Genomic DNA, 27801 nt, shown 5'->3' with positions numbered 1-27801 from the left:
CTCTTAAACTTTTGGGGTAGTTGCTTTGACACCCCTTAAATTTTTATTTTAGTCAATTTAGTACCGGAACTACACTTGTGTCCGATTGCTACTTCTGTTAGTGCTGTTTAATAAGCTACCGTTGACTCACGTGTGGACAAAATGCAATTACCAAAATCAATTGTTTGTTGGTTCTGTTTTGAGCAAAAAATCTTGGAGAGAGGATCAAACCATACCGAATAGAGAAAATCAAACCAGATTTCTCTAGAGACTAAGAACCAAATCCTATGGTATGGTACGGTACGTTTAAACAACAGTTTTTTTGTTTAAATAATAGTTTTCAATTTTTTTGAAAAAATAATAGTTTTCAATTTTAAAGTTTTATGTTTTTTAGAAAATTCATGTGGGTGCGGGTGTGGGTGAAAAAGTGTGGAAATATGTGTAATGTTTAAAAATTAAAAACATGTGTTTAAATTTCCAATACTAAACGGGACTTAAATTACTCTGTTTTTTAGGTCTCCGTCTTCGTCCCCCTTTTTTTTCTTCTTCTTTTTCTCTTTCCAAGCCATCGAATCTAGGAAACCCAAAAGGATTGTCTCCAAGTGATACTTAAGGTGAGTTTGTATTCACGTCCACATTTTGGACATTTGCGTTTGGGGCTTTTTTTTTTCTTTTTTTTTTCTTTATTTTTTTTAACCAACGTGTTTAGCACTGTTCATTGGTAATAAACAATAAATTTAAGCCAATAAACAGTGCTAAACAATAAAAAACAGGAAAATTTTTTTTTTTTTATTGTTTTTCAGTTCTCAGTTTTCCAAGTGTTCGTTTGGTTTGCGTTTTGGAGAGTAGCGTCTCCGTCTGGCTTTTTTTTCTTTTCTTTTTTTTATCAGCGCCTCTTGCACTGTTTATAGGACACTAACAGTGTAGCATTAAAGTAAATAAACAGTATTTTGTGTGTGAACAGCAATTTAGAAATTATTTTTTTATTATTTTCAGTTTTTAGTTTTTAAATTTCAACAAAATAAGCAGTATCTAAACGTACCTTAAAGTTAGTCAGAAAATGATGTAGCCAATATATATATATATATATATATATATATATATATATGTATGTATTTAGGCTAGCCCTGCTTTTGGTTATATCTCTGCTTTAGGTTTTTTTTTTTTTTTTTTTTTTTTTTTAGAAAGAAGTCCTTGAAGAGGCGATATAGCACATTTGCTGGTTTTGAAGAAAAAGGGGTGGGAATCTTTTTTATTATGTACTATTCCATACTTCTTTTTTCTTATTTATTTTATATCATTTGATGATGTTCTGGGTAAAATTTATTCCATTATTATTGATATTATTTTATTATTTATATTGTCAACATTTTAAAATATTTTTTGTGGAAATTTTTGTGATTATAATAAACTTATTGTCTACCATTTTGCTTGGAAAGCTCAAACGTGAAATGTTTGACCGTAATGACCGGTTTGGTTCTTAGAAAATTCAATGACTTCTTTCAAGGTTTCACACAGTAACTTCCTTGATATTGCAATGATCCTAGCTTTTCTTCAACCCACCGACAAGTAAAATGAATTTCCACACTTGCACTCACTAATGCATGGGACCCTAACGAAAAGACATTACAAAGTTTAGAACCCAGTAGTGGAAATACCATTAATCTCTTGTCAGTAAAAAAAACTTGGGAGATCTTTTTATTTTTCACAGTTGGGATTTTAAAATTTTCCTCCAAATATATTATTTCATCATTAATGGAAAATTTTCTCAGTTCTTTCCCTAACAAATCAGTGATCCTCATTTGAAAAAGTCATCACCTCTTAGTAATGTGTTAGGTTCTATGAGATCTAAATGTATTAGAACTTTAATGTGTAATGTTGGCAAACCATGATCAAAACTTAGAGTCTAGATTTAGGTTGCTCAAAGTGTGTTTATTTGTAAAGTTGGAATCGAGTGTACAACAGGATTTATTGGACTAAATCTGCAAGGCTCGATCAATCTAAGCTCATGTAGATTGTTTTTTCTGTAGAATTTCCAATTCAACCAAAGCCCATATGACATGTAGGGTTTTATGTTTTACTCCAAGTATAAAAGGAAAAACCCTAGCTACGTTTTAGAGGTCTTTTGATGTACTATGTGTTGAATCTATTGTGAGATCTAGAGGTCTTTACTTTCATACACATTTAGGGTTATCAAGATTAAGATTAATGTCAAGAACTTGGTGATCTCTTCAGTTGTTGTTTCAAGAGCTTAAAGAAAAACACAAGTGAGAGTACTTGTGGTTGCTATGGATCAAGGAAAGAAGTAGTCCTTGAATTCGGAGCTGTCACGTGATCTTGGTAGTAAGTTTTCTACTCAAGGTAGCAATAGGATGTTAGTGATCTAAGTCTTATTGTAAAAATTCATTTCTTTCATAGTGGATTTGTTTTACCTTGAGGATAGCTAGGTTAAATCCCTCACAGGTTTTTTATCAATTTGATTTTCCTGGTTTATCATGTCGTTGTATTCTTTATATTTCTGTATTATTTACATGATATGTTTTACTTGTGTTAACCTAGGTCTGAATAATTTATCTAAATAATCACTTGGCTAAATAATTGGGTTAAACAACTTGTGTTTTAAGGGGTCTAAAAACGTATATAATGTTTGTAGAGATAAGCTTAGATTCAGATATTCGAAAATGCAAAAGCATGCAAATTGTAAATTGAAGATTTGATCCCCTACTCGTGAATTATAAGTTATAATAAAGAATATCTTTTAGATCAATTACTTGTTCCAAACATCTCATGGGCAAACCAGATTATCATAACCACAGCGAGAGTACTTATAAACTACTTCCATGCAACGAAATACTTCAAACTCTGAGACAAGAAATAAGTATACAATATTACTTTATAAATAGGTAATTATTAACAAGCACCTAACCCTTTAACTTTAAAACTGATAACTACCAACAACTTTTTTAAGCTTTGAAAGCTCCTCTAAAATTTTGTTTATAAATTTTGTTTATAAATTTTTTGGGATTAGCAAACTTTTCTAAAATTTTATTTTAAATTTTAGTTTATAATTTTTTTTATGACCTTTAAAAGAGGAAAATGCTAACTACAAATTTTTATTTATTATAAATTGTTGATGTGATAAGTGGTTATTAATAAGTAAAAAAATGATGTAAGTGTTGCGCTCAGATGTAAATCAATAAAAATTTGCTACATCAACAATTTGTAAAAATATTTTTAAAAAGTTTGTGGCTATAACATTCTCTTAAAAGAAGCAATGATATTGTTAAGGGGGGACAAAGTGTAATTTTATAGAACAAAAATACTAAAATTAGTACATATGTACATGCTAATATATATATATTGAAATGCCCCCCCCCCCCTCAATGACTCCCTCCATCCCTAGGTGCGACGCTTGCTCTCTTTAAGAAGATTCAAGTCCTCAATTGTCGAAACTTTTTTTTTGGTGCACAAATTTAATTACCTAAATTAATCTAATTAATTAGGTCTATTAATTTGATTTAGTGGGAGTTTCAATATTCATGTTTGGACATAATGCATAAATATGACCATTAACTCACCAACGGCTAAGTTATTTATTTTGATTTGACACCACCTCCACATATCTGACCCAATTTTTACTCCAATAAATTGTAGTCCGTTAATCATCACACGTATAAATAATTAAGGAGTTTCTCTCATCAATGTGAGATTCCACATTTGGCAAACTCGAAGGAAATTTATTTTAGGTTTAGAGAGGTGGGTGAGATGAGTTAAGGAGGTGGTTGAGGTTGTGATGGCACTAAAGAAAAATTAGAGGAAGAGGTGGGTAAGATGAGTGAATGAGGTGGTTAGAGTTGTAATGGCTTTAGAGAAAAATCAAAGGGAAAGGTGGGTGACATGAGTGAAGGATGTGGTTGGAGTTGTAATGGCTTTAGAGAAAAATGAGAGGGAGAGGTGGGTGAGATGAGTGAATGAGGTGGTTGGAATTGTAAGAGCATTCGCATTTGGCATTGCAAATGCTATATGTAAGAGAATTTTAGCATTAATGTACCAAACAAGCCCAACATCAGGACTTGCAAACATCAACTATTACAAAAAAATTTGCAATAGTGCTACAGAGCAATTTTACCTTTAGAATTGCACTGTAGCACTATTCTTAAAAAAAAAAAAAAAAAACTAATATTTTATTCACTTTATCAATTCATCTCTCTCTCACGGGTTTTGGGTTTTTGTTTTTATTTGGGTTTTAGCCTTTTAGGATATATTATTTCATTATGTAGAAATATTATTTTAATGTATTGTATTGCAAAATAAAAGTTAGAATGTTGAGAGTATTGTAAAATGGTATGGTATAATTAATAAAGTAAATTTTTAAGATGGTAAAATAGAATATGATAGAATTTTGGAATATGAATGCTCTAATGAGCCTAGAGAAAAATCAGAGGGAGAGGTGGGTGTTTGTAGTTAAGAGAACTTGTGGGGTTGGAGGTAAACCCAAAGGAGAAAAAGCTTGCAACCGAGCTTGGATTTGACAAGTCACTTACTTGGGCCCCACACACTTGCATCTAATTACAAACATGCCATCCAAACTTTAATCTTAAAAATTGGAAACAATGTGGAGCTATTTGGTAATGTGCTTTGAGCAACAGTTTTCAGTGGTTAAACAATATTACACTTATTTTCACATACTTTTTCACTCACACGAATTTTTAAAAAATACAAACAACGTTACTAGAACAACATTACCAAATAGCCCAATCACTTGAACTCAGTTTCCATTACTCTCACTCAAAATTTTGAGTTTGGAGTTATGAAAACGTAACCCAAAAACCAGACCAAACAACTCTAAATTCAGTGGGTCCCACGTTTTTTAGGAAAATTATTAGGTATTTTCGGAGTACCATAAATGCATAGTCCTCTCTCACATGAATGATGGGTCTTACCATGAATTTAATTAGTGAGACCTCCTATTTATGTGAGAAGAGAAAATGCGTATTTATGGTACTACATGAGTACATAATAATTTTCCTGTTTTTTAAGTTTTGGGTGATGAGTTTTGAGTTATATAGCTCAAAACAACTCCAACCAAACACTCACTTATTATTTTTACAATAAATTTCCCAACTTTTAATTAAAATATTAAAAGTTTGATGAAGACATTTTTGGTTTCCATCAAAGCTTTTGAGATTTTGCAATGTGAAAGTTTGACCGCAATGATTGTCGATATGGTTCTTAGAAAGTTCAAAGAGTTATCTCCATGATATTGTTGCAATGTAAAGAGCGTAATTGGTATCTAGAAGGTTCAAAATGTAACTGGTCATAGTTCACACAGAAAGCAAGACTACGCTTAAGTCTCCTCTTCCTTACAAATTATGGGTTCTTGGAAGAAGGCTTTTGCAGTTTCTTTTCATCGAAATTGAGGATTTTATATTTTTATTATTACTTTTTATAAAGGTTTTTAATTAATTTACAATGAAAATTATTTTTGAGCAAGTTTTTATTTTGTTGGGATCTGATAGTTGTGATGAAAAGTAAACAACTATAGTACTCAAATTTGGTCTGTCTACTTTGTTATCAAAATCAGGCTTAACACAAAGCTCAATTTTTATTTTCAAACTTGATTTTTTTATTTTTTTTTACATTCTTAGTTGAAATTAAACTTGTTCAAGAGCTTAGTTATGTCCATTAAATTTTATTTAACATAGCATAACTTTTACTTATAGTGACTGCATTGCAGCAGCATATTAGTCAACGTAATTTTTATTCAAAATTTTATCTTTAAATTTAAAATTACACATATTAATTAATTAAAAAATATCACTTTTAAATTAGATTCAAAAATAACCAAATAAAAAAATGGAAAAAAAAAAAATCAATCTCTCTCTCTCTCTCTCTCTCTCTCTCTCTCATATTTAATGTTACTATAATTTTGTTGCGCCACCTCATCCAACATGTCATATATTATTTTTTAGATTGTGTTTTGGTATTATGTTTCTTTCATTTCCCATTACAGAGTCTTCTCCCTTCATTTTATAGCTTTAATTGAATTTTGGTTTGGATTAATATTTAATTTTATTTTGAAAATAGGAATTTGAGTTTATATCAAAACACAATCTACATGATTATGAATTTGAATATGTTTACCCATTGTTTGAGTAATAAATTATTATAAAGTTTATCTTTTATTCCTTTAGTTTCATTTTAATTTTTGGTTAAGATAACATTATGATTTTGTGATGAGTTTTGATTACTATGATAATATACTTATTCTTTAAGAGATGAAAAACTTAAATAATACATTTGAAATTTATAAAGTTTAGTTGTATTTTAGGAAAATATAATACACTGCAACAAAAGTTAAAAAAATATAGTTTATCTTAAAAAAATATTAATCAAACAAAAAAATAATAATAAAATAATATATTTGTAGAGATAAAAAAATAAAATAACAAATTTTTGTAAAAATTTTTTTATAAAAAAATAGGCCGTACTTGAAATAATTTTTGCTGTAAAAGAGTACGTAGGTAGATGGTGAAATGGTTGATTATTGAGGAGGAACCAAATAGCAAATAGTCTAGTAGCTCAAAGCCTCAAAGTGCAAGCAATAAAGAAGTTGAGGGCCCACGTTCTGATATCTCAAAAGCAAGGCCTCCTCTGGTCAACATCAATGAATGAGTTCACATTGTACATCAACAGTTCACACTGGAATCCACCCTGTAATCTAAAACGAAACGCAGAGCCAGCCGAGTTTGGCAATTGGCAGCCCACGTTCTGATATCTCAAAAGCAAGGCCTCTTCTAGTCAATGTCAATGAAAGAGTCCACATTGTACATCACCAGTTCACACTGGAATCCACCCTGTAATCTAAAAAGCAGAGCCAACCGAGTTTGGCAATTGTTATGAGGTTATTTCCTCTTGCTTATTTAGAGCCTGTTTAGAGCATCCACATCCGGATCTCAAATCCTATCTTATTTTACCATCTCAAAAAACTACTTTATTATTTATACCATACCATTTTTTAATATACCTAACATCCCAACTTTTATTTTCCTATCCTACTTATTAAAATAATATTTTTACACAATAAAATAATATATCCTTAAACCCAAATAAAAACAAAAACTCAATACCCAAATAACCTCTGCAACCAACTGCTGCTACCACCACCACGAAGAACATACCCAAACTATTCGTTTTCTTGAAACCCCAGAAACACCAACCACAAACTCATGGCCATCCAAACCCAGAAACCCATAGATTAACAAAATTAAAATCAAAATCAAACCCATAGATTAACCCAAAACTCCAAACCCGCTGATCCTCAGCCCCAGAGCCACCACAACCCACCACGACCCGCCACGATCCACACCGATTCAAAAAAATCCAACGCCAACCACCGGACCTAAATCCAACCACCGGACCTAAATCCAACCACCCAACGCCAACCCAAACACCACCCAAACGCCACCCAAATATTTAGTAGGGTATTTCAAATATTTATTTTTAGTTTTTGAATAATGTTATACATTTTTTTATTAATATATATTTCAAAAAATTACCAATAATACCATTTAAACTTTTTTTATCAAACAGGTCTTTAGTTTTTAGTTTCCTTTACTATTATTTATAAATTTTATTATACTTTTTATTTTTAATATTATTTATGAGAATAGTTACATCTATAATATTTTTACAATAAATTATATATGATTAGTTGTTATTGGTTCAAATTTAAATTTACTATTAAAATTATTTTTTTGCCCCAATAATAACAACCCATAACAATTTATCACTTAAAATTTGTTGTGAAAATATTATAAAAATGTTGTAAATATAGTATTTTTTATTATTTATGGGTCTTATTATTCAATTAACTTTTTTTAACACTTTTAACAAAAGGTTTTTCATTTCAACTAATTTAGTTGTTTCTAAACCAACCTAAAATCTAGACCATCCGACATCAGTTTACACTGATCTATTTACAAAGTGAATTTCTCTACTTATTTACAATGCCCAAGGTGAATTTCTTGGATTCTTTACAAAGTAATGAACTTTTTAAAGTTCTAGTACTAGTGGACTGTGGACCAAGATGAAGAGAAAAATGAAATATTTTCTTATCTGAAGCCAAACACTTCTTGAATAGTTTATTTAATTGAAACTGAAATTTTTTTATTAAAAATACTATAGATAAAATAAAAAAATAATTAAAATAGTACAATGAAATTTACAAATAATACTAAAAAGTGCAATAAAATCTATGAATTACAGTAAAAATAATTTGAATAGTAGCAAAAATAAAATAAATAATTAAAAAAACTGATTTTTTAAGTCAATACCAAAAGACGTAACCTAATTCTATGTATATCTTTGTATTTAATGTAAAATTTAAAATTTTAACTATTAAATTATATATTTTCTATATTTTTAATACATATAAAATTTTTCTCAAATTAGATGTTATTTACCATTTAATTAATAAACCTATTTTTTATGTAAAATTTTATGGATTTTATTCCACAATTTCAAAGAAGGGACCAAAGAGGAGATTAAAAGCTCGAGGCCCCACGTTAAAGTTAAACGAAAGTTCGTCGGAAAATGACGTAGCGAATGTATATATTTTTAGGCTAGCCCTGCTTTCGGTTATATGGCCCACTTGACTCCACTATTCCATATTTCCCCAAGTCAGGCCAAAATGGCCCTATACCACCTTTTTTTGAAATTTTTAGCAACAAAACACTGTTTCGGAAATAAATGGCAAAGTACCACTTTTTCCAGAACTCGAGTTTCAGAAACTCGAGTTCGTCAAAAAAATTATGTGGTACTCGAGCTTGGTAAACTCGAGTACCATTTACACAATACTCGAGTATACCAAACTCGAGTACATTTTATAAATAAATAATATAAAAAAAAAAATTTACACAGTACTCGAGTTTGTTAAACTCGAGTACTGTGTAATTTTTTTTTTTTTTTTTTCCTGTTTTGTTTTGTTTTTTTGTTTGGGGATATACAAAAAATAAATATAAAGATAAAAATAAGAATTTTATTTATTTAAATAGAAGCATTGTAAAATATAGAGATTTTAATTTCGAAATATGAATTTAATTTTTACATTAATTAAAATTGTTCACTATTTTCCGTATAAACAAATTCTACGATTTTGCATAAAATTATTTTTTGTTCAGCATTATTTATGAAATTATTCGCTCTCTTTTTTGCATAAATTATTTTCTGTTCACTATTTAAAAAAATTTTCACTGTTTTCTCATAAAACACCAAGTGAAATCGTGTTTTCTAAATTTAAACGCCAAATCTGAATGCTTTTTCATGTTTGAATTTCACAATAATCGAATATATTTTTTTGCTTTGATAAAATCTGTTTCTACATTAATAAAATTTTCTCTCTACACATCATATTTACTGTATATTCAAATCTGCTTACACAGTACAGTGTAAATTTTTTTTTTTTTTTTTTTTTTTTTTGTTATTTTTGTATATTCGAATACTTATTTTTATCTTTATATTTATTTTTTGTATATCCCCAAACAAAAAAACAAAACAAAACAGAAAGAAAAAAAAAAAAAAAATTTACACAGTACTCGAGTTTACCAAACTCGAGTACTGTGTAAATTTTTTTTTTATATTATTTATTTATAAAATGTACTCGAGTTTGGTATACTCGAGTATTGTGTAAATGGTACTCGAGTTTACCAAGCTCGAGTACCACATAATTTTTTTGAGGAACTCGAGTTTCTGAAACTCGAGTTCTGAAAAAAGTGGTACTTTGCCATTTATTTCCAAAACAGTGTTTTGTTGCTAAAAATTTCAAAAAAAGGTGGTATAGGGCCATTTTGGCCCCCCAAGTCATGCTTTTGTTTTTTCTTTGGGGTGGGGGGGAAGAAGTCCTGATCTTTTTTATAATGCACTATTCTATACTTCTTTTTTATTATTTATTTTATATCATTTAATGATGTTCTGGGTAAACTTTATTCCATTATTATTTTTTTTCGGATTATTATGGATATTTATTGACAACTGGTTGTTTCAACATTTTAAAATATTTTTTGTGAAAATTTTTGTGATTATAAACTTATTGTCTACCATTTTGCTTGGAAAGCTCAAACATGAAATGTTTGACCGTAATGACCGGTTTGGTTCTTCGAAAGTTCAATGACTTCTTTCAAGGTTTCACACGGTAACTTCCTTGATATTGCAATGTAATAAGCATTAATTGTCACTTGGAAGAACCGAAGAAGTTTAAAAGGTTTCATGTGCATTTTAATAATTTTTTCTGAAACTTTTATTTGATTATTTACTATAAGTTAACAAAAATATAGTGCACCTAGAAAAAGTAGGTTATTTATTTATTAAAATGATAAAATAAATAAATAACCTAATCCTTTGCTTTTTTTTAAGAGATAATTATAATATGATGCAATACCGTAGGTCAAATTGTTTTCTCCCTTAAACACCCAGTTACTTTGTGTATGTAAAGATGCCAATTCATTTAATACTCCAAAACTTAGTCTAGGCTTACAATATTTTTTCAAACTATTAATGTCGCTTGTTGTAATTAGTAAATAATAAAAATGATATTAACGATAAAGCTTATAAAAATAATGTTACTTCTATCATGTTTTAAATATGTTATGAAGTATCTCTAACTGAACTAAAAAGCAAAATCGACACCAATAGTTGGAGAAAGCAAAGGCAATATAATTGTATTCCAGTACAAATTTTCAAAGGTAGCCCATCTTCATTTACTGCAATCCACTATTTTAAATCTAAAGTCCAACTTTGGTTTAGTCCACCATCAATTCACATCACGATTTTCAAAATCAAAATCTAACATAGGATGAGAGAGAATCACGTGGATCGGATTGTAGGATTGAATTGAGGATCAAAAATCGCTGCAGGCTATATCTAATTATCAAGATATGTTAAAGAAAAAATATAACAAAAATTAATTATAATAGGTAATAACTACTACGTTACAAATTACTAATACATAGACAAACTTGAAACTCCAAATTTCAAAATTACATCCCTATTTGGTGAGCAAATTTTAACACACATTTTCACATTTTAAACAACTTTACACACATTTCAACACATTTTTTCACTCATACGTATATCAAAAATACCTAAACAAGATTACTCAAACTTCTCTACTAAACAGACTCTACATGTTCCAACACCCAAAACATACTTAACGTTCTAAATTAACAATATAGCGCAAAGAACAATGCTTCTAACTGTAGGGACTTGATTTGGGGGCCAAGCCCAAAATGTATGGGTTTTGGTCCAATGAGCCCGATGCAATGAATTTGTAGAGAGTGAGTAGAAGAACAGCGTTTTAATAAGTTGGACAACGACTAGTATGGGAATAAATGACAATTAAGCACGAATTAGAGATATTGACATCAATGGACTTTCAATCTGAGGAGACCATAGTTCTTGTATATTCATCATCATTAAACTCTTTTAGATAATTGTGATTGCTACAGTGTTTTATCTCCCCTTCTCTCGATCCCCATTTCATGGGGATCTCTCCCATTGTATAGTCCTATTTGGGTCATCTTGATCCTACACTTGTTAATCATCTGAGTTCTCACTTGAGTGCCCGTCCCATCAGACACCTCCCTTCAATCTTCTGTGAGTTGTGGTAGTCAAGGCAACATTGTTCAGAGGTCTTCTCCACATAAATGTGGCCAGAAAAGTAGCTATAATGCATTTAATGTGGTGGTAGCCGTTTTTCTTTAGATATTTTGTATTTCCTCCTTCCCCGTATGTTCATGTGGCACATTCCTGTTTCTAGGGTCTTTCGGAGGGGCCCTCTAATTGTTAGAGTTATGCATTTAAGCTACTTCTCACATGTTCCCTGTTTATGAGACCTTAATCAAGAGTTCCTTTAGTAACCTGTTTTCTCTCCTCGGACTTGTCAATTGCCCCAAATAAAACCCAAAGCCCAATACATGATTTAGGGCCTTCATCCCCACACTAACCATGTACACCATGGTAATAAGTTAACACAACAATATAAGAATGAATATTTTCTAAATGGTTATTGCTCACTCACTCTAAATACAAATGGTTCAAATTTGTATTCATTTTGTAGTCTTGGATATATACTACTTTATAATGGATTAAGTAGCACTCAAATTTTTTAAAAGTTAGTCCAACATTCAGATGAAGACCACAACGTCACTATCTAAAAAACTTGAGGCCAACTTTGGCAGATGAAGACCACACCAAACTTGATCAGATCCCAGTTCATACTAATCTTTTCTCTCTAACCCACCGACAAGTAAAATTAAATTTCCCCACATACTACAAAGTCATAAACTTTATTTATTTTGGACTATAGTTTCTTTTTCTTTCACGAAAATGTACTTTTGGTCCCTATATTTTGGTCTCAAAATTAATTCCATTGCTAATATGGTTTCTAAAAAAAAATCGGTTTTAAAATGGTCCCTATTATCAACTCACTAACAAAAACCTTCTACGTGACAGACAGAGTATCCTACTTGTTGATATAACACTAACGTGACTATTAAAATATCATTAAAAATAATTATTTGGCATTTTTAAATACCTCAGCAACATTTTAATTAATACTTCTAACTTAGCAAATGAGAATCGAGTTTTTAAATCTCAAGTTTTAGACTGAAATTGAGCTTATAAGACTCGAAATATTAGTTCTCAAAATTCTTTCATACACATGTTAACTTATTATATTCTTTTCCCTCGTCATGCTAGCATGCAAATTTCCCATGAATACTATGCTAGCCTGCAAATTTTCTCCATTGTGGATGGTGGTGGTGGGGGTGTAAAACTCAAAATAATTGAGCCCCACCTAACCAATAAGTGAAAAAAGCAAACGTACCCTATGCAGTGAGCAGTGAGCAGTGAGCAGTGAGCAAAGCATTTATTGCCCTTTGGAATCCAATATCTCAAAAGCCTGAGGGCCTACTCTGGCCAATGAAGTCCACGCGGTGCAGTATCAGTTCACAATTCACAGTCACTGATATATCCTAGCTTTTCTTCAACCACCGCCAAGAAAAATGAATTTCCACACTTATTATTCTACAGTCGTGAAATTTTTTATTTTCTTACTAAGTATTTGTTTAGTTATAACTTATTTTTACTAAAATTAAAAACTAAAAATATGGTAGTAAAATAATTTTTAAATATATAAATAATATCTTAGAACCTATTTTTAATATTTTTTTAATAAAATGGTTGTGATTCATAAACAGTAAGTTTGTCTTCCATGCATAGTCTTCACGTGGATGAACAGTATCGATTACCGTTCATCAGCACTGAAAAAAAAAAAATAAAAAAAAAATGAAAAATTCAGCAAAACGCAAACGCCACAAACGCAATGTATATCACTTGGGTAGCGGGTTGTAATGTAATGTAAAAGTGTTCAATTACTTTGGATCCATTTAGTTTGAATTTATTGTTGTTAGAACTAAAAATTGAAAACATTATAGTAAAATAATTTTTAAATATATAAATAGTACCGTAAAACTCATTTTTAATATTTTTTAATATATGAACAATGCAGCTACAATGATAAACAGTGCATAAACAATAACAGAACAGTATATTAATAGTAAAATTTATCTCATAAATAATAAATTTTAGGGTAAATTCCAGAAAACTACCCTGAGGTTTGGGGAAATACCGCTCAGGTCCAACACATTTCAAAATTGACCAATTAGGTCCCTAAAAGACATATTAGTCCCTAATACCCTTAACACCGTTAAACCCTCCGTCATTTTTCTTTCCCTCACTCAGAATTATGAGTCTCTTCTCTCTAGTTCCTGTCCCTCTTTCAATCTCAGCCAAAGCCATAACAAAAAAACCCAAATCTTACCACAAAACTCAAAGCCAAAAAGATATAGAAACCCTTTGAAGAAAAGAAGAAAACTCATTTGACACAATTCAAAGATTAATCATTTGCACACTTAAAAGCCAAAAATAAGATGTAAAAACAAAAACCCAGATCCAAAAACAGCTCCAAAACAAGAAACAACACAAAGATCCACTGATTATTGAAGCTGGGGTCACACGGTGGGATTTGGGGTAAGATTTGGATAGCCATCAACACCATCCAAACCATCAAGTGAGCTCACAAGTCCTCCTCCACCACACTCGATTACTCCCCCATCCTCTCTCGCCTCCTCAAATCCGACCTCCTCGCTACCCTACGTGAGCTCCTACGCCAAGACCACTGTGCCCTCGCTCTCCACGCCTTCTCCGCCGTCCGATCTGAATACAAAAATCCGGACTTGTCTCTCTACGCCGACGTGGCCCCCGCTCTCGCCAGGAACAGAATGGTGGAAGATCTCAACCATCTGATCTGTGACTTAGAGACAGATTGTGGTGGTGGTGGGATCCAGTGTGACGACAAGGGGCTCATCGGGTTGATCAAGGCGGTGATTGGTGCTGATAGGAGGGAATCGACGGTCAGCATTTACGAGAGTGTAGAGACGATATAGTTTTGTGTAAGATTTGGGTTTTTTTTGTTATGGCTTTGGCTGGGATTGAAAGAGGGAGAGGAACCAGAGAGAAGAGACTAGAGAGAATTCTGAGTGAGGGAAAGAAAAATGACGGAGGGTTTAACGGTGTTAAGGGTATTAGGGACTAATATGTCTTTTAGGGACCTAATTGGTCAATTTTGAAATGTGTTGGACCTGAGTGGTATTTTCCCAAACCTCAGGGTAGTTTTCTGAAATTTACCCTAAATTTTATTACTTTAAACGCGTGAAAGAAAAAAAAAAAGGAAACGGACGTGGGATTCAGAAGGAACTCTGAACCCAAACGCTCACTTTTTCTTTTTACTGAATTTTCTTTTAAAAGTCGCTGGATCCAAAACGCTCACTTTTTCTTTTTACTGTATTTTCTTTTGGCCATGACTTTTAAATATTTGTTGTTATTGTAGGCGACAAACTTGACCAGTAGAAATTGAAACTACGTAGTTCTGATATTATTTATGCAGAAGCAGTTGGGTCCATTCTTTTTTTTTTTGCTATGAGCAGTTGGGTCCATTCACAACCAATAATTCAAGGAAAGACTTCTCAAAAAAAAAAAAAAATAAATAATTCAAGGAAAGGACACTAGAGGCTAGAGGGCGAGTGCGAAGCTATTTATTAACTCAGAGCAATCATGGGTACGGACATGGATTTTTTTGTTGTTGGTTAGAAATGGCATCCAATAAACAAATGCCATGCATGACACATTTCTGATATATGAAAAGAAAATAGTGAAATATCAATCATGATCGGTAGAATCGAATTTTAAAACAATTAATAATACCCTATTTTTTATAGCTTCCCAGTATGAATGAGGAAGCACATTGTGAGAGAGTTGAGTCATGACAATCAGTCAATCACCAATAAAGTAACTCATATATAATATCATTAGTTAAAGTTGGATTATTGATAATGTATAGTCTATAACTGACAACTTCAACATCTAACACATGTATAAAAGATGGTTTCACCCAGCTTAATTGTTATGTAATATGATTAAGAGATGTATTTATTATACACAAATTATTACGTGTGGTTTTACACCTCCTCATTTTTGAACTTAAAACATGACTTGAAATTATGATTTTTAAGTTCAAAATTGTGATTTTAAGTTGCAGTTTAGTTCAAAAATAAGGCGAATTTAATACTGAATAACAGTTTGTGAAACAATGCAACAACTATTGGCCTATGGTTAAACTAGGTTTCTATGGTTTGGTAGAAGTATCTTAATTGTGTAAGTAATGTCTTTTTACTATTATGAACACGCTTTTTTATTGATTAGATAGTCAAAATAGTTAGTGTACATGTGTTATTATAATGATCGCAAATGAGAGTGAGAGAGAGAAAAGTTAACTGGGAGGACAGAGAGTGTGAATTGTGAATATCCAGTGAAAATCTTTTCGAAAATGTATTTGAGAGAGAGAGAGAGAGAGAGAGAGTAGACTAGACTTTTAAAGACATAACAGGAGGCAAAGTGGTGGAGCATCCTCTTCTTTTTGATTTTGCTATTTCTGATAATCAATCAGATCTTATTCCTTTGCGATAGATAGTGAAGGGCGGTCCCTCCTATATATGTGATGGATGCCAACCCGTACATAGCGTGTGTTTTGGCATAGAAGGAAAACAAAAAAAATAATAGAAGTGATTTCAAAACAAAATTAAAATTATATATTATATATCAGAACATGTTCGAGCCATGTACTTTCACATTAGCCTCTTAAAATTAGTATTTCACAATTTGGGATTGTAATTGCTTGTAAAATTAAAATTTGAAAGGGTTTGGCCTTGAGGTTTGCTAGAAAATGTATTCATAAAGATATTCTAGTGTTAAGCAAGGAATGCAAGGGTTTTGATTAAAGTTTGCACATACCATAGAAAGTTAGGTGTGACAAAAAAGAAACAAAGGTCGGTCCGTATATTTAACAGTAAACGCAAGTGGGTAAGCTTTTTTGCACATGGTGGGTCTAGAAGATGAGTTTCAATTTGACGAGGCCAAAGGATGAGACCATTTTCTTCGAATTCTATAAAAACGGACAAACAAACAAACATATAGAGTGGGACCTTTCTACGTAGTGAGCGCATAATTGAATCTGATAGTGGAAAAAAAGAGACTTTAGGTGGGAATTGAAAAAAGTCATTTTCTCACTTGGATAGTGGGTATAATGATAAGTATCAATTCGGTTACTTTTTCTTTATGATCATGTGAATCACCATGAATTATGATAATCACGTGAGTGGCCAATTATTTTTGATAATAAGGAATTGAACCATCTATATCATCAGTTACATTTGTGAACGCAAGTTGCTGAAAATTAAATAGCAACGATAATCTTTCCCCACATAATGATAAACTGTTTTGAGCCGGTCCGGTGAGTAGAATTTTTTTATTTTTTTATTTAAAAAAAAATATATTTTTTAACTCTTCGAATTCGTGATTATTCATTATTTTCACGGGTGTGTATACAAGAAGTTGTATTTATTTATTTTTTTTTTGTAAGAAGAAGAAGTCAGTATTTCCTAATATTTGTTTTCCCTTTTATCAACTAATTTACCTTCCTCTTTTTCACATAATTTTATTGTTTTTTGTAATGATGGCAATTCATGTTCACATGTGGTGATTGTTTACGAGTATTCGACTTTATAGGTCAATAAAAATATGATAAATTTATTAATCATGTTAGAATCACTCGATCTTTACATAGTGTGTTTATTAAATAGGTTGACACAACATGACTCACATAACCTGTTTAATAAATAAATTGTGTTAGGGTTGACATGACCTTGCGTGATCACTATAACTAGAAGCATAAATATTCTATCAAGACAAGAATCAATGTGTATAGATTTTTTTTTCCACAATTTATTGTGTTAGCAAGTTGTTGTGAATGACAAAAAAATAAAAAAGTAAAAAAAATAAAAAGAGGTGTCATTGATAGATTCCTATAAAAACAACCATCCACCAATCATAACCTACCATCTGGGTGGGCATTTATATTATTATTGTGAAGTAAGTTTTCATAGCAAATTTGATTCTTACATAGATTTCTTCATGTGTTAACACAATAACAACAGCCAACAAAGCCTGAGCCTAACAAACAGGAAACAGCAGAAGGTCGTTTGGCTTTTCCTTTAATTATTTTTCCCCCTTTCTTCTTTGCTTTCTCTCTCACTCATGGGCTGTGCTTTTCTTTGTCCCCCACATAATTTGGCTTTAATCATGTTGAGTGCCCATGTGGGAAATTGGGAATCTTTGGTCCTTCCGGTTCATTAATAAAGCAGGAAAGAAAAATATCAGTATCACCTCTTTTTCTATCCCTTATTCTTCTTCTTGAAGACATTCAGTTTAACTCTACATCCTCTTTTCTTTTTCTTTTACTTTCGGATTTAGTTTCTAAACAATTTAAACAGGTAATATCAAAGGCTGCAACAATTTTCAGGTTTTATCTTTTGTAAGTTCCTCTTTGTTTTCTTTTCTTTTCTTTTGTTTATCATTGACTTTCTTTGAGTTCTTACCTGCCATGGCAGCCAAGTATTCATAATTTGAGGAGTACTTACCTGTGGGTCAATGTAATTAGGGATTCAAGGGTGTTTGTGCTTGAACTGAGTCCTTGAAAAAAGATATTGGTAAGGGTTCTTTCTTTTAGTTTTGGCCTAGAATTAAACACAAACTTTTTTTTTTGGGTTTTTTTGGAATTTATGCTTTTTTTTTAGAGGATTACGTGGCTTGGTTTGGTTTGGTTTTTTTTTTTTTTTAATTAAAGAAATTTACTCTTCTTTTCTTTTCTTATATAGTGGGAATTTATGCTTCTCTTTGTAAAATAACGTGACAAACTAAAACTCACCTCTAGTGTAATCCTATTTTATCAATAGCATGTTACAATGTGATCCATAAGAACAAAATTTTCTTGCTATAGTGCTATCCATTCATCATTATTAATCCAATCAATAAATACTGGCATGGATCTTTTTTTATATATGAATTTACTTTCTTTGTAAAATAACATGACATAACACACCTACTACTTGGTTTAGTGTTTTTATTTTTTTTAATTTTTTTATAGGAATTTTTTGAGGGGATTATGCTACTTAATTGGTTTCTCAATTTAAAACAAACACAAACTCTTTTTTTTAATTATATATATATATATATATTTTATTAAAGTTTCTTTTTTTTTCTCTAACTTTTTTATTTCTCAAGTTGACGTATGCACAAATTTATTGGATTGCATTAAAGAGGTATTGGAATGAAATATTAGATAAGATCGAGGGAGAGACTTTACAAGAATTATTGTATAATTCAAACCTCACATGAAGTGGTTGTTATCTAAGAATTATCATAAAAAAATTTCTTTTGTAACATAAATTATATTTATCATTTGTATAATTTTATGTGAAATTCAATTTACCTTTTTTTTATAAATATTAATATATTACTCCATCAAAAATGTTATGTACCCTTTCTCAATTTTAAAGGTTTTTTTAATGGATTTGTAGTAAGTGGCTAACTTTTAGGATTAAAACACTACATTTTAGGATTAAAATTGAGCCTTTTACTGTAAAAGAAATATATTTGAAATTTAAATTCTTTTTAACTTTTGTTATGAATGTGTAGTAAGTGGCTAACTTTTAGGATTAAAATTGAGCCTTTTACCGTGAAAGAAAAAAAAATGTTAGTTGCTAAATTTTAAATATAAAAGCTCTTTTAACTTTTTGTTATGGATTTATAGTACATGGATAAATTTTAGAATTAAAACACAAACATTTTAGGATTAAATACAACATGATATCTGTCCTAAATAAAATAACAACAGCAACACCACTAAAAAGAAAAAAACGTGGATGCACATCTGAGCCTTTCCTTAACTCAAAAAAAAAAAAAAAAAAAAAAAAAAACCTAAAACAACAAAAATTTGAGCCTTTTACCATAAAAGAAAAAAAAAATGGTAGTTGCTAAATTGTAAATCTAAGCTATTTTTAACTTTTTGTTATGGATATTTAGTACATGGCTAAATTTTAGGATTAAATACTACTTGATAACCATTAAAAAGGGGGAAAAAAAATGTGGATGCACATCTAGAGCCTTTCCTTATCCAAAAAAAAAACTATAACAAAATTTTTTTTTTTTTTTGAGTCTTTTACCGTTAGGCCTCGTTTGGGAGGAGGGAATGAAATGGAATGGAAAAAAATGAAAATAATAATTTTAGAATATTCTTTCTTTCCTTGTTTGGGAGTTTTAATGGAGGGAATGGAAAGTCCATTCCCTTGTTTGGGAGTTTAAGTGGGGGGGAAATGGAATAGGTAGGAGGGAACACTTATTCCTCTCTATTCCCTTTAAATCTCAAATTTTCATTTTTCCTGAAATTGGGAGGAATGAGAGGGAATGAAATTAGATTTAATGATTCTTTTACTAAAACTCCTAAAATACTCCTATATATTCAACAATTTATTATCATAAAATGATTTCATTTTATTCCCTCCATGTTACTCCTAAAAAAGATTATTTACATTCCATTCATTTTCATTCCTTTCCATTCACTTATTTTAAAACATCCAATCAAGGTTACTTAATTCTATTCCATTCAATTCTTTTCTATTCCTTTCCCTTACTTAAATACATTCAATTTGATTTCATTCCTTTCCATTCTCTTATGATCATTTCATTCCATTCCCTTATGAACTCCCAAACAAAACCTAAAAAAAAAAATGTTGGTTGCTAAATTTTAAATATAAGCACTTTTTAACTTTTTGTTATGGGTATGTAGTACATGGCTAAATTTTTGGATTAAAACGTACTACATTTTAGGATTAAATACAACTTGATAATTGTTATAAATAAAACTAGCCTTAGACTCTTATATTTTTTTTGGGGAAAAAGTTAATAATTTGTATATATTGTAATTTGGAATTACAACATTTTTTAATCACAACAAAAAAACCTAGGGTGTAATGAAAAATTATTTCACATGCAAACACATAGTACTCATCACACTCTTAGGTTTTTTTGTTGTGATTGAGAAATGTTGTAATCTCAAATTATAATAAATGCAAATTATTAATTTTTTCACAAAAAATAGAAGACCCTCTCGCGTGCTTAGAAGCTAGTATTATTTCAATAGGTAATGTGTTAAAGTAAAAAAATGAGATATATGGTATATTGTTAAGTGAGATGTTAAAATAAATAAAATATTTATTTTGAGGGCTGAAAGTTAAATTTTCTAGCACCATTGATGTGAATGCTCTTAGATTATAGAGTATAGTATGGTCTATATAGATCCCATAGAGCTAGATAAATATAAACCAATAACTCTAGAGACACAAAAATTTCACAACTATTGATGTGATAAATTGTTAGTAGGTAATGTTCTTAGATGAAAACCAATAAAAACTTTTCAATTCAACTATTGTAAAAAATTTTGTATGTTTAGTATTAATTTTATATTGGTTTCTTAAAATTAGTATTTTGCAATTTTGGATAGTAATTGCTTGTAAATTTAAAATGTGAAAGAGTTTTAGTGGGAAAAAGTAGATAGTCTAGCCTTCAGCAATGCATGGTTTTTAAATAAAACTTGATCATGAACATCAAAAAATCAAATTTATGGCTTTTATGGTTATGGCTGCCCAAATCAATTTTGGAGATTGTAATTTATATCCATATATATTACAGTAGTTTCTTTTTTGGTAAACCATATATATTAATTATTAACTTATTACCATAGAATTTGCTGCTATTGTTCCATCTAACTTTTTAAGAAGTTTTTTTTTTTTTTTAAGAAGTTAGGTGACTTAGCTGTAACAAAAATTAAATAAAGGTCGATGGAACTGTAGATGCAAGTGATTCTAAAAAAAAAAGTGCATTGATAGATAATTTTAATTTTACTACCCGACAAACAGTAGAGGATCCTTTGGCCTTTCCTATTACTCTTTTTGCAGGTTTAAAAGCAGGAAAGAAGAATACCAGTACCACCTCTAATTTGCGTTCTCTTTTTACAGTTTCTTCTATTATCTATTAAACTTCCAACTCCAACTGCAAGGATGGCCGGGGTTCTAGTTTCTGCTGTCTTGGAGCATTTGACTTCAATCGCTGCTGAGAAGGCAAAACAAGAGATAGAGTTGGTCGTGGGTGTTGACGAAGAAGTCCGGAAGCTCGAAGACAATCTCCGAATGATTCAGGCGGTGCTCGAAGATGCTGAGAAAAGACAAATGACCGAAGCAGCTGTGAAGCTTTGGTTAGGAAAGCTGAAAGACATATTCTACCTGATGGACGACGTGTTGGATGAGTGGAACACTGAATTGATCAAAGCAGGGATCCAGGAAGAGGAAAAAGAAGAAGAGAATGCTGAAAGCTCTCATGCTCGGAAGAAGAGGAAGGTAAGCCTTTCTATCCCTTCCCTTTTATCATGGTTCCGTCCAGTTCATAATCTTGGTATGCGTGGCGACATTGCTCACAAGATAAAAGAACTGAGTGGAAAGTTAGATGACCTTTCCAAAGAGAGAGACAGGTATGGGTTTCGATTGTATGGGGGCACTACAGTAGTTGATCGACCAAAAACTATCTCCCGTGTTGATGTGTCTAAAATATGTGGTCGTGATAGGGAAAGGAATGAGCTAGTAATCAACCTCTTGGGCAAGGATAGTCAAGAAGAAAAGAGCCCCCAGGTCATCTCCTTAATAGGCATGGGAGGTATGGGAAAAACGACTCTTGCCCAACTAGCTTACAATAATGATGATGTGCAGGCCCATTTTGAAATGCGAATATGGGTATGTGTTTCTGATCCTTTTGATCAGATTAGGGTTGCCAAGGCAATTGTTGAATCTATTGTAGGTCAATCCCCTAACATTACCGAATTGCAAAATCTAGTGAATAGAATTTGTGATTTGATAAGAGGAAAGAAGTTTTTTCTTGTCTTAGATGATGTGTGGTCTGAAAAACCCAATGATTGGGAGCCATTCAAACTCGCATTCCAATGTGGTGCCCAAGGTAGTAGAATTTTGATCACCACACGTAAGGAGGGAGTTGCAAAGATGGTAAGTAGTGCTTATACCATGAATTTGGACGTACTGTCTAATGAAGACAGCTGGTTGATATGCAGTCAAATGGCATCTGTTGACAAAGACGATGAGCAACTAGGAAAACTTGGTCGAGAACTAGCAAATAAGTGTAAGGGCTTGCCACTAGCTGCAAAGATTCTAGGGAGTGTCATGGGCAGCCAAAGAAGTAGGCAAAAATGGAAGACTATTTTGGACAGTAATTTATGGGAATTAGAAAATGTTCAAAATGGTGTTTTAGGACCATTATTATTTAGTTATAATGAATTGCCGTCAGCAATAAAACAATGCTTCTTGTATTGTGCTAACTTTCCAAAGGATTATCTCTTTTCTAGAAATGAGTTGGTCTACCAATGGATGGCACAAGGATATTCTGGCTTGAAAAATGATATGGAGGATATGGGAGAAATGTACTTTGAAAAATTAGTTATGCACTCCTTCTTCCAAGATTTTGAGAAAGACAACAATGATGATGATAATAAGATAATAAGATGCAAAATGCATGATATGGTGCATGACTTTGCCCTATCAATGACAAAAAATGAATGCTTCACAATTGATGTTGACAAAGTGTTGGAGATAGATTGGAAAAGTGCTCGCCATTTGACATTCAAATTTATTAAGGAAACACAATTTCCAGTATCTATCTATAATGCAAAAAATCTACGGACTCTTTTTCTACAAACTCCTTACTCTAGAAGAATGGTCTTCTCATCTGATTTATTCCAGCATTTGACATGCCTCCGGTCATTGAATTTGAATAAAGGTTACTTTGAGAAACTTCCAAATGAAGTGGAAAAATTGATACATTTAAGGTTGTTGGATTTATCAAATAATTATAAAATTACAGAATTACCTGAAATGTTGTGTAATTTATGTAATTTACAAACTTTGGATATTAGTGATTGTGGTGAAATTAGGAAATTACCCCAAGGAATGAGTAAATTAATTAAATTAAGACATCTTCTTATTGATGGGTGTGATGGATTGACCGAACCCTTTCCAAAAGGGATTGGAAGATTGAGTTCTCTCAAAACATTAGAGAAATTCAAAATAGGGGGTATAAACCATATTGGGGAATGTAAACTTGGAGAGTTGAAGAATCTAGTCCACCTTAAAGGGTCTCTTGAGATAGGAGGCCTGGAAAACGTAACAGATGTACAAGAGGCTGAAAATGCACAACTAAAAAATAAGATACACCTCAGTAAGTTGAGATTACGGTTTGGTGGGCGATTTGGGCGAGCTGAGAATAGAAGAGGGGAGAATGATGAATTAGTTCTTAATGCGTTGGAGCCACATCCAGAGTTGGAGAGTTTATGGATTTATGGGTACGGGGGTACAGGGTATCCTAATTGGGTGATGTCTTTGACCATTTTGAAAAAGCTTAAGCTTGAGTCATGGGGTAAGTTAGAGCAATTGCCTCCTCTGGGGAAGCTGCGTTTCCTCGAATCATTAGTGATAGAAGGTGCGAAAAGTATGAAAAAGGTGGGTGTTGAATTTTTGGGAATAGAATCCAATAGGAAGAAGGATGAGGAGAAGGGATCAACATCAACATCATCACTTATCTTATTCCCTAATTTGAAATCTCTCTGTTTTGAGGGAATGGACGAGTGGGAAGAATGGGATGGGATGGGAGAAAGTGGTGTTTCAGAATCAGTTTTAATTATGCCACGTCTTCAGGTTTTGAAAATTGATGGGTGCCCAAAGCTAAAGTCACTGCCCAACTTCCTCGATTGTGAAATGTCGTTAGAGAGATTTAGTGTCGATTGTGAAACTTCGTTGGAATTTAGCCGGATTGAAAACACTTCATCTCTATCTGACTAACAACGTAGAGCATTTGCCCCCTTTGGGGAAGCTGCTGTTGCTCGAATCATTAGAGATATACGGTGGTGCCGATAGAGTGAAAAAGGTGGGCGTTGAATTTTTGGGAATAGAAGAAGAATCCAACAACAACAACAACAAGAAGAAGATAGACGACGAGAAGGGAAGCATGTTTTGTGCTGGAGAAAATTTGTGCGTATGGATGCATGTTTGGAAACTTATTTTTCATTTTAAAATTGCAGTAAGGCTTGCATTTTGTATTACATACTGACAAATGAAAGGTCAGGAAGGTATGTGATAATTTGCAACTTATGCAATCTTCTATCTATTAAATTTCTAGAATAAATATTTAGCATGAGGATTTAGCTCATAATCGTTAGCTTTAACGTCACAGGTTCAAGAGTTTGAATCCGGAGGAGTGCATGTGGTTTTCTTGTCCTTTGGATTGAAGTGTTTCATGCAAATAAAGAGGGAGAGAGTGGAATGTTAGCACTGGGATCAGAGGGAATAAGTAGATAAAAGTCTGTTGTTTGTTTGTCTGTTTATGCCATCCATAGTTGGCAATTTTGGAATGACAAAGTAAAAGGTGAAGAGTAGAAAAGTGGACCAGTCCAGAAATTCCCCAAATTATGGAATCAAGGCCGTTCAACTTTTGGTTTAATATGGGCACTTAGATTATAGTTCTCCTACAGGTAACTTCTTGTGTTTTTTTCAGCCCCTTTTTGCTATTGTTGCATTTGCTTCTTTGTACATTTTTAACAACTATAATGTCCAACCTATCAAGGGTTTAGGTATGTTTCACTCTCAGTTAGTCCAGACATAATGCAAAAGTGTTACATGCTCCTTGGGCCTCATTCAATCTGATTTGATTTGGTGATACATGTAATTTTTTAATGGATATCATTGAGTATATTATTTTAAAAGTTTTAAAATCCTATCACATAGCACAGGGTTTTTTTTTTTTTTTTTTTTTTTTTTTGGGGTAAAAATCTGCATTATCAATTCAAAGATGTAGCTAAACTAGCTACCTTGCCATGTGACACATGAAAGGAAAATTAGATAATTCGCATCTTTTATCTATATGCTAATATTATGATGAAAGAGAAGGGCTCTTTAGGCTCCAAAATGATTTTGTTGATGATCAAGTTTTATAGATACAGGGTTAGATGCTTGCAAGTTATCAAGTTTTATGTGAAAATCGTATGTTTTGTTTCTTGTCTCAGAGGCTGAAGTGATTCTTTACATTGAAGAGTGCGAAGTATAAGAGGTGACCACTGGTCAAGAAGAAAAAATTACAAATACCTTGGCTTTGTTAGTTGGATAGAAAGAGTTGGATACTCTTTTATGGAGCAACATTCGTGGAAGTGAATAACATTTTCTTAATAGTCTAATACAACTTCTTTGCTGCCTCAATCTTATCCTCACTCAACAAGTTTCCTCTATGGTTATGGTTTATTTCCTTCATGATATAGGTAATTACAGAAACACTACACATAGATGTACTCTCTCTCTCTCTCTCTCTCTCTCTGCTTTCGGCTGAGGCAAATTATAATTTCTTGCCTCTATTCTTTCACTTGTCATTATGCCCTTTCAACTTTCTAATAAAATCAAGAACTGTTTAATCATGCTTCATATACTCCCCCCCACCCCCACCTCCCCTTGTTTTTTTTTTTTTTTTTTTTTTTTTTCTGAGTTTGTATTTTTCCCAACTATTACATTTTTTTTTTCAAATGGGTTGTGGTCTTACGTCAGTTCTTTCTCCTAAGCAATTAACCTTTACCTTAAAGATTGAGTAGTTTCAAAGCAGATAATTTAGTTTTGTAAAAAGACAGTTGGCCGTCATTTTTTCTGATTACAAATTTTGTGAGGAAAAGTACAATAAGAAAGGATATGTGTCCAAAATCCATTGCTTAGATATGACTAATAAAAAAAGAAAAGAAAAATCCGTTGCTAGATATGATTTTTAGTTTTTATCTTTTATTTTCATTTTTTAAGGGGTAGTAATTCTAGAAGTTTCACTAGAATTCACGTTTGGTACCACAAAATAATCTCAGTTGCAAAGCTTGACAAAATTTTCTCAGCTCATGCTTTGTGTTTCATTCTATCATTCCGTCATCTTGTTTTATTGTGCAGGGTGAACTCCAAACTATGTGTCATTTGGGAAAGCACATCTTGCACAAGAGGGAATGGTTATGCAAAAGATTTTGGCACCATGATTGGAACATCTCGAGGGGTCAGTTGCATCTGCAAAGCTGTCTGCAGAATTCAGGAGCAGAGCATGTTGCATAATGTTTGACATTAAACTTTAAGACTTGAATTTACATAGTTGTCTTTGCCTTGGGAAACAACTCCAACTTATATGTTTAGTAATTGTTAACTCTTGCATCTTAGCAGTTGTACTTTCGTGGAGTAGATGGGACTTGGAAAGAACTTCTGTGATATTAATATGAGGTAATGCAATTTGATTCAACACAAATATTGGTTTGTTGTACTGTGGAGGTGAAATTGGTTTATTTTAGGATCCTTGATTTTGTTAGGACTGGGTTGTGTAATATTAAGAGCCTTTTAGCTCAACATCTCATGGTGTTTCCAATGGAGACATCCAGGTTGTAACTATATATATATATATATATATATATATATAAAGTAATACTAAGAAGCTTCTGCAAAATGATAAGTAAAAATTTGAAACTTGTGTAAAAGAGCACTCTTCTTTGCAGGAAACTAGAAGGCGTGCTCTCAAAGTTGTTATGGATGGACTTCCTAAAACCATTGATAAAGACATATTGGAAGTCCGGGACGCTTTGAATAATTTGTGGTGGGTTTTAGATCACATCTACCTTATCTCCTAATGAAATCATAAGTTTAAATCTCATATAATTGAAATCTGGTTGCCACTCATAATTCAGGCCACAGAAAAAGGTCCTTGCTGTTTACATACCGTAAACGAGACTCATTAAGCCCATGTTTGAAGTTGTATGCATAGAGAATGGTGTTGTGCACTACAGGTAGGCTTTGTACACATCCTTTTACTAGAAGTTCCTAGTTTTTGAATGTTCCGAAGTGATAATGATCTAAAAGATTGGCTTTTTCCAAATGCTTCATTGTAGTCTTAGCATTGTCTGATTTCTTCCTCTTATCAACCTTATTTTGAAGGTATGTATTTTGTTTCTTTAGTAAAGTAGATAAATTTTCCCGTATGAGGACCAACTAGATTCTTGTATGAACAGTGTTTTCTACTAGATTCTTATGACTTCTTTGGTCTTTACTGCCTCAATCCCATCATGAGTTTCCTCATTAATTTTGGTTAATTTCCTTCATGATACAGATGATTACAGAATGCTGAAGATAAATGTACTTTGTAACTACTCCCTCTCCCTCCATAGCTCTCTTGTTTGATCACACATTTATTTACTAG

The 27801-nt window shown here is 31.8% G+C and overlaps 1 protein-coding gene across 6 annotated transcripts in view; it reads left to right on the top strand.

Annotated features, from left to right (window-relative positions):
• LOC115989551 (putative disease resistance protein RGA3) overlaps positions 1-27801 on the top strand; it is a 105518-nt gene that overhangs the window by 72507 nt on the left and 5210 nt on the right. Inside the window, exons 1-8 of one of the 6 annotated variants that reach the window (XR_004091992.1) lie at positions 17681-17965; positions 18092-18140; positions 21507-21884; positions 24778-25075; positions 25607-25855; positions 26517-26673; positions 26778-26834; positions 27712-27801. The exons of 1 other annotated variant lie outside the window; for it this stretch is intronic. The gene's annotated coding sequence lies outside the window, so the exon portion shown is untranslated. Of the gene's footprint in view, positions 1-17680; positions 17966-18091; positions 18141-21506; positions 21885-24585; positions 24674-24777; positions 25076-25606; positions 25856-26516; positions 26674-26777; positions 26835-27296; positions 27392-27493; positions 27540-27711 lie in introns of those variants that run through there. 4 more of the 6 variants (XR_004091994.1, XR_004091993.1, XR_004091996.1 and 1 more) reach the window with 4 other exon arrangements.

This window comes from Quercus lobata, chromosome 5, assembly GCF_001633185.2.
Source record: "Quercus lobata isolate SW786 chromosome 5, ValleyOak3.0 Primary Assembly, whole genome shotgun sequence".
Taxonomy (NCBI): Eukaryota; Viridiplantae; Streptophyta; class Magnoliopsida; order Fagales; family Fagaceae; genus Quercus; species Quercus lobata.
Note: the sequence above shows the minus strand (reverse complement) of the source record. Positions and strands in the feature narration are given on the sequence as shown.